Here is a 6,773-nt window from a genome sequence, read left to right as displayed (position 1 = left end):
CTCTGCCTCTGCCTCCTCTTCCTCTGAAAAAACTTCTTCTGCCACTTGCATCAACTTCTGTGGGTGTATGCTGACTCGAGCTGCTACTAGCTCCATCTCTAGCTAATGTAGATCTTCCTCTACCATCTTGACTTCCCCTTCCTCAGAAAGTACCTCTACTTCTCGTAGATTGCTTCCTCATGATTTTTTCTTCAACTTTCAATACTATCTGATAAGCCTCTTCTACTATTTTAGGAGACAACAAACTTATCTCATCTTGGATCTCCATTCTGAGACCATTTATATATCTTGCAACCTTCTCATCTGTATCTTGAATTTGTCCTACTCTGATGCTCACTTTGTAAAATTCCTCTGTGTATTCTTTCACTGTCAAAGGCCCAGTCTAAGGTTCTGCATCTGTCTAAATAATGTCTGTTGATAATCACTTGGCAAAAAATTACCTCTCAACTTTGCCACCATCCTGTTCCAATTCCTAATTGGTTGCTTACCAAGTATTTTTCTTTCTGCCTGCACTCCATCCCACCAAAGTGCTGCATGTCCTTTCAATTTTGTGACAAAAAATTTCACTCTCTTTCCTTCTTCCATTTCTTCATAATAAAAGAAATTTTCCATGTCATTAATCCAGTCTATCAACTCCTTAGGGTTTAAACCTCCCGTATAAATTGTACCCTCAAGTCTAGGTTTAGATGTGGATCCTAACACTAATTTAAAGAATCTCATTTTAGGAGTAATTTTTGTAGGTTCCTCTGCTTTTGCAGCTTCAACTTCAGGCTCACTGACATCTCCAACATCTGCATCTCCTTGATTTCCCATTTCCACTGCTTCCAATCTAGCTTGCATCTGTTGCATAACTTCCAACACTTCAACATTTGCAACTAGTCTTCCTCTTCTTTGACCACGTCTTCCTCCAACTCTGAAAGCCATGTTGGACTTCTTTCTTTGATCTTTGAGATCCTGATCAGTGTCAATAAGCTGCTCTGATACCACTAATGGTGGTCTGGTGCAGGTGTTAGAGATAATCGTTCAAAACCAGAAACGATCTCTTCTAGTTCAGGCGGGACTTCTTCTTGAGTTTCCTTTGGAATATTAGTCATCAACCTCTAATTTTAGATATTCTACTGAAACAGCGGAACTGTTGAAATTACCCGAAATAGGGCAAACCTTCACTTTTCCCACAAAATCGAAAAGAATTAAAACTTTGGTTTATAACCTTGTCATGTCCGTCATTCCACAAAAATTTATCACGTTAATTCTTCGCCGTTGATCTCAACACTGAATCCGACGGTTATCACTTTCCCTGCTCGCAAACTAGCTGGATGATCTCCACCGTTGATCAATCCCGCTTGATCCAACGGTTGACGTGTAATATTGTGTGGATTCTTGCGCGATATTTAACAAGTCGAGAGCATGTGAGAAAAGTAGTTTTCCCATGCTATGTGTCAGCTGCTAAGTGGAATCGTGTGAATTTTCCAAATACAACTTACCACCTTGAGACCGCGCGAGAAACAACTTTCTCCTACAAAGACTGCTTTTCTATTCCGTTTAACACCTACACTTGTTGACACCCGATAACCTTTAGATCTATTAGATCTGTCGATCGGGTAGTTTAGACCTTTTCTTGAGTTTCTTGCGAATTTATCAGGTTTTCCTCATTCCGCCAAGGTTTTAGCACTTCCGCCAAGTTTAAACTATGTCTAAGTTATATTCAGGATATCACTAACTAAACTCTATGGGTTCGAAATACATCCCGATTAACTCAATACATAATGAATGAAGATTTAAATGTGATAACACAAGATTATATGAAATTTAGTTCTAAAGGCCAAACTGGAAATCAACACCACTCAAATATATTTTGAATGAACTTCAAATCTCCAGGATTTACCATTCATGCGCAGAATACATAGAAATACAAAGAGATTCCAAACTTTTCAATCAAATCCTTCTCAGCCAAATCCTTTTACATTAGATTAAAACTTACATAAATACCATTACATACAACAATTAGATCCTCAATCAATGGATCTAAACTACATAATCCTATCTACTCTGCATGATATTCTCCTCGAGAATCTCAACTAAGCCTAACTACTTGAATTAATTACAAGATAATCCAAATTCTTGAATTCTAGCTCAAATCCTATCTAGAAAGCTTTGTAAAGTGACAACTAAAGGATCCCACTCCTTTGCTTGTAAACTTTTTTTGTATTTTTGGAATAAAATCGAAGCCTTGTTTCTTCAAGCCTCATGCTCATGCATCAGGATCCCATATTCCAAGTGTGTGAAGTGGTCCGAGACTATTGATTTAGACTTTTATTTGTCTGCACGACTATCAAAAGAAAATTCATGTGGTCACTTATTTTGGCCTTTGGATGGGTCGCGCGGGTAAATTTCATAATTGAAACCTTTTGAGAAGTTTGATTTTTGTACTTCATGATGTTTTCAGCTAGAAAGTCTTCACTTGTACGTTCTACCGGACGACTTTGGGCATCATCTCGATTGTACAAATGTGTGTATGACTTTTTCGTTTTAACAATGTTCACGTGTTGGTTTTATAATGCTGCCACATGATATGTTGTTTATGGTTATATGGATTTTTTCCAAGTCCTAATGTTAAATATAAATTAGCAAAAAAATGAATTAGTCTTAATATTTATTCACCCCACCCAATATTAACATTATTTCTAATAGGAGGTTGGCAGGTTAGGCTTTTAATGGCTTGATCGAGCCACTACTTAAACATGTATATGACTCGATCAAGTGTTTCTTTAACGCTCAATCAAGCAATTTGAATTTTAAATTTAAGCTCTTTATTGAGCATTTGAAGCACTCGATTGAGCTCTTGAGGTCCTAAAAATCACAGTTTCAACACCCCTTCTGCAGATTTCTCTGCAACCCCATATGCTAGCGGATTTAGGGCAGAATTTGTCCTTAAGTGGCAGAGTTGATCATGTTGGATTTGTGAAAGAATCCTCTATCCAATGGCATATGAATTCAACACTTTCAAATTCATATGATATTTTTCATCTAATTTCTTTTAAACATAATGATTGAAAATTTTTTGGACAATTTCATAGGGGTTGAATAAAAAATCATTAACATAAAATATACCCATTGAATTTTTTTCAACAAATACCACTATCTTCTTTTACGAGTCCTCTTCAAAAGGGTACTCTTGGTTTTTCAATTTATTAAAGAGTTTAAAAAAATCTCACATAAACACACGTGTCTCCAAAATGCAATTGAAATATTACTTCATCAACTTCGAAAAATAATAAAAATATATAATTTTGCATTAAAAAATCAATAGAAAAAATTACTTTTCTCCATGTATATATATATATATATATATATATATATATATATATATATATATATATATATTATACTAAGTTATGCTATGTGAACATGTGCATACCTATTTAGTTTTGCGAAAATTTGCAAGGACATATATTGCATTTGATGGAAAATTGAGAGATTATATGACACTAATTTTTTTTGCAAAAAAATATCATTAGGAAAACAACAAAATCCTCTACATATCGTCTTTTTACTCCGAATCAAAATTCACAATGCTTATATGAATTTTGAGGGTTGCAATTTGATAAAAGAGGAAAAAAATGAAATTTCATCGCCACATTTGGCCCAAAAGTGTAACCCATCTTCATGCATTCACTCGTTTGTGTTTGTAGTATCCCATGGGCCACAGGTCTAAGGTAACTCCATAATGAGTGCCTTCTTCTTTTTTGTTGTATTATTTCCATTCTATACAAAAGAGAACAAAGAACCTCACCTTCTTGTTGGGTTTTCTTCTAAAAGGGTTTTCTAAAGCATATATTGGTTTTCATTGTGATTGGTGTGCTTTCGTATTTCATTGTTCTATATTTTCCACATTTTGTTTATTGTATGCATAACAACAAAATCAATAATAATATATTTTCAATCTAAAGGAATTAACCCTTCACAATATTGATTTTGGTTTACTTGATAGATCTATTATGATGAACAATCTAATGGAACATCCATAATAGTTTACAGATCTCTGGCTCATTTGCAATTTGATTGTCAAGGGTCCTCCTCCATTGGCCACCATGTCCTCCTTCTTGTTGACTTCAAATCACACTTTTGAGGATTGAAGTAGTGCTTTGGTTCTCATTATTATTCAAACCTCGAATGGAACAAGGAGAGTTATCATTACTCTTTGCTTCCATTGGCCTCCATGTTATTTGACTTCAACACATGTTCACATTAGGGTGGGTATTACCTTATGACAATTACAGTTTCCAGTTTTGTCGAAGAATCATAGACTTGATTAAAATTCCTCATCCATCACTTTGAACATTTTTCTTCATGTCAAGTTTCCGAGGATGTTCTCCTCATAACCATATTCTACTCTTATCGACACCCTCAAGGTAGATGTAGATTTCTACTTCATCACAATGCCAATTACAATTGTTCATTATATATGTCACATGAACATGGGACATGGTTGCCTTTTTTTTTCTATCATGAGCATGGGACATGACCGCCTTGCTTATTTATTTCTAGTTACTTTGATGGTTACTTCAAATTATACCTAGTTTAGTTTCTAGATGAGACGTATGGCATTTGTTCTAATATGATACATTTTAAGTTTCACAAATCTTGGTTTGTTTCATGAACAACATGTCTACTATGGTTTACAATTAGAAACATTTCACAAAGGAAGGGGAGCTTGATAGTTTTTCACCTCTTGTAAGATTGATTTTAACCTATGCATTTACTTTCCTAGCTTCATTGTTCATCCTAATAGGTGTTGTCTTAAAATTTAGCATCATTACATATTAGTACTTTGTTTCATTTTATTCTTGGTTATACAGATAAGCACACTTATATATGGCCTTGCTACTTAGCTTGGTGTAGTTAAATATTCATTTATAAAGTCAATTGAACCTTTGAAAGTGATTAAAAAAAAAAACTTCACGACTCCTCTATAGTTTCTTTGGCCTACATGCACTTTGTGTATACCTCTTTTACTAAATCCTATGCATAAGTTTCAAAAAATTATATTTGATCTCCTACTAAGAATCTAACATGCGTGGTTGTCTCTCTATAAATACAAGCATAGACAAAGTCCCAAGTGTCGAATATTTGTGTGTCAAGGTGCGATGGGGGGTTGTTGGGGGAGGGTCTCTAAGTTGTGGTTGGTTGCTCAATAGGAATATTATGGTGATCTTAGCTTATATTTGGCATATATTGGTCATAATGCTTGTTAGTGGTTTCTATATACTGATTTTTAAACATGAAATGGCCCAATATTTTACATGGATGACAAAACATGTTGATATTAATTTACATGATGAACGGATTGCAATTTATATATTATGATTAATGTTAGATGAGCTTCTAGAGTTGCAACTCACATGGTCCTATAAGAGGATGGGAAATTAGGCCTTGTTATATAATTTGAAGAGATAGGAGAAGGAAAAAGTTCATTTTCATGTAGATTCATATGAGTTTGGGCAACTTGCATAAGCTAGACAATTATTTTTAGGGGACCATAACACTCAACCATACCATTCCAACCTAAATTGCAATAACATCCTAATATTGTTGAATTGCCACCCATTCACTCACCTAACAATGATGGTTGTGATCTTATTCCAAATTAGAATGGCATAATACCACATGAAATAGGATTAATGGAAAAAGACATAGTATGAATTCACAACCCAAAATTTGAAGTGATAATTTATTGCCATCAACCACTTATTCCAAAGATATAAACTACATCTCTCCTCTCTAGGTGCAAATCTTTTATTTTGAGTGCAAAACTTGAGGAAAGGTTTGCAACTCCCACATATTTGATCCCTCTTAGAGCTCGATAGGTCCATATTTAAGATATAGGTTAGTTTAATTATTATACTTAATAATTATAACTATTATTTTATTTTATTTTTTGTTTAATGTAATTTCAGAGTGTTTTAATTAATAAATATATTAATAATTTTACCTTTTTATTGATTGGTTTTTTTTTTTAAGTAATTTTACCATGTCAAAATACTTAGATAACATAATATAATACACAGAATAGAATACACAATTTTCAAAAGTTTTCAACATCATAATATAACAAGACATTACAACATCTCTTTTATACTCGGCTGGAGAGGGTCTCTCACCCAAAAAATGTAATAAAATTATATTAAAAAATTATTACAACTCTTTTATATTGGGCTGGAGAGAGTCTTTCACACCAAAAATTTAATAAAATTAAATTAAAAAAAAATTTATAAAATGTTTTGATTGTGAAATGAGAGAGTTTTTGGGCATGTGGTATTGCTGAGCCATAGGAATGACCCATGGTATCGTAACAAAGCCTATTTACAAGTTAATAATGTCCATGGTAAAGTGGGGGTGAATATCCATGGTTAAAAATATTTTTATATTATAAGTATTAAGTTTTTATGTGCTTTTTAATGAAATTTAAATATGGTTACAAATTTATTATTTTAGGAATGGTCTTTAGTGCGACTTTTTGGACTTTCCGATGTCCAATTTTGCAGAATAATTTGAGGTGAATCTTGATTTGTTTTATTTAAGCTGGTTTTTCACTGTATATATGGATTCAACACCCTGAAAAACCCCTAGGACACTTTGATTGTGAGGTTATCCATTAAATTTGTGATTTCAAAAAATTCCCGGATTTTAGAGAAATTAGACAGAAAAACCCATCGGAAATCAAGATTTCACCTCAAATTGTTTCGCGAAATTCTGGTACCGGAAAGTCCAAC

Source organism: Pinus tabuliformis, chromosome 3_2 (assembly GCF_031772625.1).
Source record: "Pinus tabuliformis cultivar Carrire ecotype Pingquan chromosome 3_2, CPIR1, whole genome shotgun sequence".
Taxonomy (NCBI): domain Eukaryota; kingdom Viridiplantae; phylum Streptophyta; class Pinopsida; order Pinales; family Pinaceae; genus Pinus; species Pinus tabuliformis.
Note: the sequence above shows the minus strand (reverse complement) of the source record.